Source organism: Diadema antillarum, unplaced genomic scaffold (assembly GCF_040938485.1).
Source record: "Diadema antillarum isolate AM-2024a unplaced genomic scaffold, OU_Dant_1.0 seq00001294_RagTag, whole genome shotgun sequence".
NCBI lineage: Eukaryota > Metazoa > Echinodermata > Echinoidea > Diadematoida > Diadematidae > Diadema > Diadema antillarum.
The window spans coordinates 667707-678471 of record NW_027272073.1 but is presented as its reverse complement, the minus strand read 5'-3'; the positions used below and the strand labels follow the sequence as shown (position 1 = coordinate 678471).

At 36.3% G+C, this 10765-nt stretch overlaps 1 pseudogene; it reads right to left on the bottom strand.

Moving 5' to 3' along the window:
* Positions 1–416: 416 nt before the first annotated feature.
* LOC139708032 (BAG family molecular chaperone regulator 1-like) lies at positions 417–8580 on the bottom strand (annotated as a pseudogene).
* Positions 8581–10765: the final 2185 nt, after the last annotated feature.

The following is a 10765-nucleotide window of genomic DNA, read 5'->3' as shown; positions in this document are numbered from 1 at the left end:
TTCATTTGGTACCCCAGGATACCATTTATGTCATCATATACAGAATGTCCCAACTCCCAGCCCAGAAGTAACAAGGGGAGATTTCAAGAAACAGGGCGACCATCTTACAAAGCACACTAGTAGATACAGTGAAATTGAGTCGGTTTATTCCACTCCATTTTTGTTATCAGTTGGTCTCCACGTGGTATTTATACATCAAATCAATCAATACTTCACACTTTACAACATGGTAACACTGCACTTTCATTTTCCTTAAACCCGTTGCAGACTAGTTCAGAGTATACTCGGGCAGGAGTCTATGGGACATGCGTGTTATAAAATCAGATCATCCTCAACAGGTGAACAGTACAATGATCAGCTGATTTCCTGATTTAACACCGGATAAAGTCCACTTGGGCTTCTTAATTCCACTGACATCAACTGCCACTGGGATCCTGCAGGCGTTTTATCGTGGCGTCCACTACGTCGTTCACCTCGAGATGTTTCTGGATAGCCACGATAACGCTCTTCCTTTTCCCCCGAATCGCCTGGTTACTGCTGCTCATATCCTGAAAACAGTCACGACAAGAACACAAAAAGAGAAGAAAAAAAAATACTAGATCAGTATTTCAATGGCTTATGAGCAAAAAATGACAACGGTGTGCTCATTTGCATGATTTTTCACACAAGATTTTTCACATAAGATGTTACAGTGTAACTGACATCACCACATGCCCCGACCACATTGCACAAGATACACGTAGGCACACTGTGTACTAAATATTTAATTAAATGCATTGTGTCAATAGCAAAGCGTTAAAGGTCCTGTTTACCTTTGGGATCAGTGATTCAAAAAATTTTCAGGATATCACATTTCATGCTTATGATGTGTAGGTAGGTCTGTTGTATCACAAAATATCCTACCATATCAAATTTTTGCAATAAAGCCTAAAATAAACGAAGATATCAGTGTATTTCTCAATAAACCATAACTGTCGACGGTTTAGTCTGGAAAATTTTTTATTATAACCATTGTTCACATTTTGTGTATTTCGATTATACGGATTCAAATTTTTACAGTGGTTGTTTTTATCCCCAACTCACATTTTAGAACTATTTTAAAGCACTAATGCTGGGTTTTTGTTTCATCTGCAAATGGTAAATTATACCTTTAAACATACAGAGCGCAACGTAGCAGATGGCATAGTTAACATAAAAAAAAGAAGCAGTGTACTTGATTATGATTGTCACTTTTTTTTTCTGTTCTTTACTCCGGCTTTTCAAGTCCCAGCAATTTGCAGATTACTACAGTGCAGTACCAAGCCTGCTCGGGTGTAGCTATCTGCCTCAGTGCAACAGGAAGATCATGGTGACACAATTGGGATTAGTGGGATTAGATAATCTCTCTTTCACTGGCAATAAATAGTTCCCACAATCGGCAGAGAAAGCACAGCAAGGATTAATAGTAACTTGTGAGCTGTGGTCGGTGACGGTTTATTGAAGTGGCTGGTAAAGGTTCATAATTTGAAAGGATCCATTTGCAAACTTGAAATGCTTTCCTTCAATAAAACTGAGTCTATGGACTTTGGCCATGATTCTTCGGAAAAGTTTTTGTTTCATTTTGTGCCCACCACCACCAAGGCATGCAGGCCACTCATTAGAACCTCCAGCACATTTTGTGCCACTTACACTGGACAGTATGCACAGTACTATGGGGTTTTCTGTGTCTACACTTAAGGCACACAAAGGGTTAATTAGAGTTTTAGTAGAACCCCTCCCCCAATACTGCCTCACCAAATTTGAAAAAAAAAGGAGGCAGACAGGGATAAAGTCTGACAAATTGGTTCCCTTTTCATACCAAACAGAAAACATGCCGGGTACTTGATCTCTTTTGGAGAACTTGAGTCTTCTTTCAATAAAAACAAACAAAACAACAAAGCAACAATAAAGAGAAAACATGTCTCAATGTTAATTATCTACCAATACCAGTCCCACTACAGGTGTGTGCACACTTACCAGCGAGTCTAGTCTTTCTATCAGCCTCACATACTCCTCGTGGCAGGAAGCTAGTCTCTTGTCCAGTCTTGATAAAGATTCTTTCTCCTGGTCCTTCTGGAGGTAGCCCTGCATTTATGGATACAGCCGAACAAATTGGTCAACTGATGCTTGGGAAGGCAATTATAATGCAGACGACTCCTGTTATAATGAAGTCCTGGGGACCTGCGGTTTTCTTTCATTACACTGACATTATTTTCATTATGGCTGAACAGTACAAAATATATAAAGATATTGTAGATGTTAATATTTGGATGTGAACTCTTACTTTGTTGTAACAAGAATTTTGTTTATAACCATATCTGTTATAATGGGAGACCCACTGTAATGCCAAATTAGACTGTACATGCACATTTATAGAGAACATTAGTCTCCTTTTCAGTAGCTTTTGTCTTGAGTTATAACTGCTATAATTTTCCCCAAAGATATATATTTACATATAACATCCACTTCATACGGTTGCAACTTGTGCTTCACAGTGTGAGTAGTGGGATCTATGTACGTAAGAGCCTTCTTACAGGACCTTCATTTTATATTCTGCCAGAGACTTAGTCTTTTGTCTCTTGGTAGAGGAGATGGCATAGTAATAAAGAATATGATTCAATTTGCATTTTGGAGTCTCAAACCCAAGCCTTTTTTAAACGGTAGGCAGACATGCTATTTTCTGCACCAGCTTCCAAGCAAATGTGAGGGTAAGACCATAAAAAATGTTCGATTTTTCAGGAATTGTAATCAGGTGACTCTCATTATTAACAAAGTCCTCGAGATTGACAGTTTTCTTTCATTTTAGCTGAACAACAAAGTATAAAAGGATACAGTGGACTCCCATTATAACAAAGTCCTCAGGACCGGTAGTTTCTTTTGTTATAGCGACATCTTGTTTTAACTGAACAAATACACAATTAACAACATACACCGTGTATATAGAGCTGATAATGCTGCGGTCTGAATTTTTACATCATTGTAACCAGGAACTTTGCTATATTCGGAGTGCACTGTACAAAGATGACTACTTTGGGACCACAAATTTTACTTGATTGCAACAAGAATTTCATTATATCCATGTTCATTGATATGATATATAGTTTCTTTTTTTCTGATGGATGTAGTTTTTTGATATGTAGGCCTAAAAGATATGTTTTATTTATGTTGAAGGATGAGCTGTCATGATGATAATAATTGTTTAAAAGAAAAGAAAGAAATGTTTATTTTATTGAAATTTGGCACACGTGATTAATGTGATGTGTAGGTGTGATCTTTTTTAAAATCAAAATCAATATATGTAGATGAAATAGTGATGGAAATTTTTTAATGATTAGTTGTGTAATGATATGTTGACAGTGAATTTTTTCCCTTTTCCTCATTTCTTCTTTTTTCGTTTTTCTTTTCTTTTTGAAAAAGTAATCTGAGTATTGATGGGCTGGTACCCTCACTGATTTTATTATCAGTTGTAATAGTAATGATTTTTTTATTCAGTGTTGAGCAGTGTTGCCATGTTGACAGGATATTTTTTATCTCCTTTTTTCTTCTCGTTTTTGTAAAAGCAATTTCAGAATTGATTGGGCTGGTACCCTCATAGATTGATCACTTCTTGTGATTTACCACATGTGACCACTGTAATATTTGTTCTTTTTTATGTCATGTCCTTGTATCATTGTTTGTACAGAGCACCGAAATAATCTGTCTATTTTTATAACTATGATTGTAAAACATGTGCAATTCAGCCTTTGGCTGCCAGACATGATTTCTAATAAAACCTGTTCAATTCAAAAAAATTCAATTCAATTCAATTCAATTATGATAGAAATATGCTGTACTTGAATTTGAGAACTGCATAGGAATGGCAAATGGATATATTTACCTGCTGAACACCATCCACCTCCTCTTTGATCTCTGTCTGCCTCTTGGTAATAGCTTCCGACTTCTTCTCCACCTCGACGATCGCCTTCTAGTTCTCATCTTCCTCTGGATTGGTCTGTTTTGGATGATAAACGTGACTTGATGCAAATATTGCACACACACACAAATCTAATACTAGATGCAATCATATCACATAACATTCTCCATAAATGAACATAGAAGGATTAGCAGTTTGATTAAAAACAAACAAACACAACAACAAAAAAGATTATAATCAAGATCTTCCTTTGAAAGCAAAAACACATAGGATTACAATCATATTCTGACATACATTCTGAAATACATTGCATAGAGTGGAAGGCTTAAAAAAGGACATATTGAATGACTTGATTTATGAACTGGACAGTTAAAAATTGCAGTTGTTGTCTCTTCTTCCATTGAACATTTTACACCACTGGCTAACCATACAAATATAATTCATCAGAGTAGTCCAAAACTTGAAACTGGAGCATGCTGAATGAAGAAAGGGGGAAAAATAGAAAATCCTGAGATGGTAGTATGTCAACGTATAAGCATGCAGGGCACATCATATTTGTCACTGCGTGGACTTCCAATGTCGGCCACTATTTTGTGCCTTATTCTTTAAAGGATGTTGTAGCAAAATTTGTGCATGATACTTGTGCTAGCTAAAATCAAAACTGGACCATACTGCTATTTTGTCGCTGGGGAGACAAGACCTTGTATCTCAAATATTTGGGAAAATTACTTTTTTGTATCAATGGGGAGACAATCAGTTATAAAAAATAAAAAATAAATAAAAATAAAGTGATGTCCCACCCAAATCCTAGCTGTTTTATCCCCCAAATGAAGCTACCACGGCATGTCAAAGGAGAGGCTATCCCATTTGATATAAAGCTTTGGCTGCCATGTTTTTTTGCTCTTAAGAACATTTGTCATTTTGTAGAATACAAGGTCTTGTCCCCCAGTGATGATTGTTTATTCCTGCTTACTTTTTTGCCAATAAGCATCAGCCTACTCCCCTGCTTCAGTCCAGCGGCCTTCAGTGTCTGCTCTGGATCCTGCAAATGTTTACCTTGGAAGAAAGGAGTACAAAAATAATTCCATGCAAAAAGAAAAAAAAAAGAGCAACAAAGAAACAAAGAAACAAACAAAAACCCCCTCAAAGAATTTAGCTCAACATCACAACTTTAAAAGACCCATGATTTACAATCAAGGATCTGGAGTACTGTTTCTCAGTGTTTTTTTTTTTTTTTTAATATTTTGTTTGGCAATCTAATCATCAACATAATACACTTACAGGGAATCAGATTTATAAGATGAGCTCACATATTAGACAATTATCCTTAATCAATAATGAAAAGCAAGATGTACTATCATGGCAAAAGGCTATTCTCAAAATACATTACCTCTCTTAAAGGGGCAATCACGATAATATTCATAATTTTGACATCATGTAGTACATAAATTGACCACTCTATGTGTAGATTTGTGGAATTTATTGTGCTCCTTGAGCAGAGAAATCAATATTTTGAAAAATCATAAACGAATTACACCAAACAGTGTTGGTGACAAATATAGGAGCCTCAGAAATGTAGCAGTGTAATATCAATACAATACCGCTTGCTTGACAAGTTCACCTGTGTAGAATCTAGGCATGCCTTCTTCTTTTGTTCTGTTTCCTTGAGCCCCAACTCATGCATTCTTATGATGAGGCTGCCATGTGATCATTCTTGTTTATTGCAATTTGTTACAAATTTTGGAAACATTCTAGTTTCTCATCCCAATCACTATAAATTCTGAAACTCTGTACTCAACTAATTTACAGCTGTTCAAATGTAAAAGTCTAAAAATCATCTGAAGGTCTCCTAAAAAAAATGAATGTTTTGTTTTGTTTTTACTTGGTAGTACATTGTACAAGGGTTTGTAAAACAAATGTATATAGTACGCTAACCAGTTTTTAAGCTATAAGGTCATCCATTTGAAGGTATCATCATGCCCTATGTGGCTTTTCCATCTTACCCCTGTGAATCAACTTTTGACCTCCAGTGGGCACTCCTGTGAGCTCTTCCAGTCTCTGAGACAATTGTCTCACCAAAGTTGTTACTGGCAGCTCCACATTGTATTTGTCTGGCCCTATAAAAAAATGTTGAGCACAAGGGTGAGCTTGGGGATTGTATAAAGAAAATAACAAAAAAAACAACAAACAAACAAACAAACGAACACGTAAACAAACAATATCAGGGAAATAAAGAATTACAGCCTTGGGTAGACTTCTGCGACTATAAAGGTCTGAAAGTCATCATTAACTAAATAGCATATTCAATAAAACTATTTAAAAAAAATGTAAATATTGATTGCAACACACTGCAACAAAGGCCTAGACATCTAGACCCTATCAACAAAACACATCCTACACTAGGCCCTAAACGAAATTTGTGAAACCCAGTGTCAACAGTACACTGCCGCCTTTTTAATTTTGATATATAGGGTTATTAGTGGACCTACCTATGACCTAGGCCTAATCCACACTTTTCTACAAAATCATGAAAATTTATGGCCACTATTTACTATTATATTAATATTACCAGTACGCGTACCACAGGGCTGCCAACTCTCACGCATTGAACGTGAGACTCACGCATTTTGGTCCTTTCTCACTCTAAAACTTTATTTCATTTGCATGCATTTCTATTGATCTCACTCATTTGTACTCCTATAGCATTGGCCTATGGGAGTCTCACTCTCAACTAGTTTCCAGCGTTGGCAGCCCTGGCACCAGTAGCAGTAATAAAAAATTTGTAGGAGTCTAGGACAATTCATATTCAAATAAGGATTGTACATCTGTTATCAGACATCCTAAGTGTTAATATTATTGTTAATAATCGCACACTGTTGTTAAATTGGTTGTAAAATAGAACCCAACTTAGACGCAGACGCTAATTAATAAATTTAGTAATAAACAGAGCAGAATTCCTCGGCCTATCTACTTCCTAGGTAACTATACACAGCCCAGTTGCACCATGCAGTCGTCGCTCACTCGCTGTATATTCGCACCGCGTATGCTAAGAAAATTTTAGTAACACTCAGCGTCTGGTCGGGCTAAATTTTACTTCCTAGGCGCCTATGCTGCCATCGTCACCACCCTTGTTCATTGTGGTTTGTTATAAATTTTGAAACACCCCAAACACCCTTGTTCCTCATCCCAATCTCTACAAATTCTGAAATTTTGCACTAAGTGTAATCAATTTACAGTTGTTCATACGTAAAAATCTGATACATCCGGAGTTAAGTGTATGCACCACAAAAGTTCCTATAGATGGGACTACAAGTAGCTCGCAGTCTTTGTTATTAACTCTGAAAGCTAAAAAGTTGGCCAAGGTAGAGTCTAGTGAAGAGAAAAAATATTCACAAGTATTGATATATCATCTAACTATCACAATCATAGCCATACCATGAGAGACAGACAGCCGTACAACTTCGTTTTCCTCGCTTTCCATGTCGAACTCACACTCACACAGCTGCACAGTTCACGGCAAAGGGCGCCTCTTTGGTTCACGGAATGCCGCACGTATAAATGCACACACGGGACCACGCATGCACGTACGTCGCACGTACCATACACGTCCGAGTACACACCACAGAACTCTTACACAGAGTTCTGCGGTACACACGTGCGGATTGCCAGTGCCGCCAGGGAGCGGAGATGTAAAATGCTTCCAAATCCAATTCTGTGGATATCTCCCTATATTGTCATTTTATTATGCATATATCTACAAAATGTTGGGTTTTGCTTTCCTTTTTAACACGTACATATTGAAATAAAGATATTGTACTTATTATGTGCGTGGAATATGGTACTGATAGTGTACCATCTGTGTACTTGGGTGGAATATACAATTATGCTCTGATGACATTTTGAAAACTTTTGTTAAAATCTACAAAGCTGGATTTCCCTACACAAAAACTTTCTTGGAAAAACGTGTTTTCGTGCTCTGTTGGATTGAAATTAATGAATAACATACTGATTGTTCTAATTACATGATTATGCTGGGATCATGCGCTAGCCGCTAGGTTGCCTAAGGTGGCAACTAAGCTTTTATCAAGTTCAATACCCAGGTAGAACACGATTACTGCGACAACAAAAAACAAACAAACAAAAACATGTACGTAATAATATCTGGGTCAAAAGCAAAACAACAATAACAACAAGAACAACAACACCGGACTACTATGTTAATATCATGTCGTATTTATTTGGTTGATTGTTACCCTATAGGGCCTACTTGGTAGTCATTTGTTTCTTTGTATTTTGTATGTTATTGTACAGCGCATAGAGAAGCATTGGCTTATTATGCGCCTTATAATCATAATAATTATTATTATCATTATTATTATTAATGACAATATTATTATTATTATCATCATAGTGATTATGATTATGATTATTATGATTTAAGAAATGTTACTGAAACTTATCTATGGCTTCTGAATGCCGGTACTCGTTTGGATACTTATATAATTGTGGCGGCCCCCCGCTTCTACTTCGTCGTCCAAGCCGTTGTTCTCCTCGCTCATCATTATTGGGGGTTCGAGAGTGTAGCCTACACCATCTTTGGCCAGTGTTGTATCGTGTTCTGTCTTGTGTTGTCGTTTGTCAGGATTCATCGTGTAAGATTGTTAAGTCCCGAGCGGAAAGACTTTAACTAATCTTTGAAGCTAATTCTCGTAAGATAACAGGGGGCACTATCCACCAAATGAATAAGTTCGTTTCGATCAAAATATATGATCTTGAAGTAAAGGGAAATCTGAATGCGTAAGATGTTTCAGAGGTTGTATACCAGAATGTTTGTAACTTAATCACACTAATAAAAAGTCAGAAGAGATTTGTCTTTGAATTCCAAGTGAAATAACACTAAACATCAATTTATTAACTCATCTTTACAAACCAATTTATCGCCACTGTTACATCATATACAGAATCAAACTACCTCTATGGAATACTCATCATACTATAAGATCCTGTCTTTCTATATCTTAAGTTATTATGGGGGCTAAACTATTCTTTGAACTATAATTATAAAAGACCGCTCTCAGCGGTTAACTTTGTTCTTTACATTGGACTATGTCAGTCGGCAGACCGCTTATTGGGTTGTTTACACCTTGACCGCTCACGGCGGTAACCCCATCCCCTTCTGATTTTCACACTAACAATTTCCCTTTATATACGCTTATTGCGGACGTAGTAGGAAACACCCTACTACGCGGATCGCGATCCGCGTAGAATGCGTGCACTTGCCCGAAAATGGCGATCCGTGCCAATTCCGTACTATTTTAATAACGTAATATTGCCTTTATCTTAAAATACAACTTTAGACCTGATGTATGATATACATCATTGGAAAGAAAATACAATTTTTATTAATATCATGTAGATTATCCTTTTTCTTATTGTCCGCGCAATCAATAATAAGCCGAAAAGGTGCAAATATCCGAGAAACACAACGTATTCCAATTCACCTCAGTGCACATTCTCCGCGGACACGAATCCCGGCACAACCAAACACTTATGACATTAAAATCTCATATTTCGAAGTTACTACACACTAACATACGAAAACATACATATATCTCCGTAGTCATAACAAAATGCCGTTGACTGATATCATTTGCCTCTCTTCAAATTCTACTATTTCATTATGATAACAATTTTAGACATTTAAGAGTAAGTTTGACGGATCCAAATGCAGCTCGTATGTAAATGAGTTTCATTCCGGAAACGATAATGAACAATACGCGCTGCGCGTAGTGCTCAAGTACTGTACAGTATTCATTTGCCGTCTAACGCTTGTCATATCAACATGGGGCCGTCAATTCATCCTAAATCCAGCTGTCTAACTACAAGAATTTATATAGGGATGCTCCTCATTCGGTTAAATAACAGATATATAACAATTGATTTCTAAAGGATGGCCAGAAAAACTCGCTATATAGGTTTACATCTCGTCGACTGCACCGACTGCACTATTAAAGGGAATGCCTATAGATGCATCTATATACAGTCAACGGTAAGTGATCATGCATATAGCTTACATCAGTTCAGTATTCATCCTGTACAAATAACACTTGCTGCATTTAAAGGTAAGGAGTATCTGAATACTAGCAGGCCTGAAATCAGACGTGGGGCGCTACAATATATATATATATATATATATATATATATATATATATATATACATGTATATATATATGAAGAGCTTGCAACCAAAAGGCGCTAAATCCATTGAAAATTATGGATTTAGAGCCTTTTGGAAGCAAGCTCTTCATATATATATATATATATATATATATATATATTATATTGTGGTAATGTGAATGATTTTTACAAATCTTACTTAACAAGACAATTTCATGAATGGTTGATTGATTTTGCCATCCAGGAGCACAAGTAACAGAATGACAAATTTGTTTTATTTCTCATTAAGGAGAAATGTTGGTTATATCCTGGGGAAGATATAATTGTGAGTTGTATTCATGTTTAATGGAAGCATAGTGCGCTCTTCATTTCTACACCTATATCAGTTGATTACTGAATTTGTGTGATAATATGAAATGCATGAATATTCATCATCCTCATGAATATGCATGACTCCCAGGGTAGTCATTCAAGTGTGAACATAAATGTTCATACATCACAAAAACTAAGTTCTTTGGTTGTGTGTTCATAAGTTTGTAGAATTATTGTTTTGTAAACAATGATTCATCTGTATATAATAGTTGATTTATGTTACAGAGTTTACATGAAACAGTGGAGTTTAAGAGTACAATGCAAAGAAGTTTAATTGTACAAGAT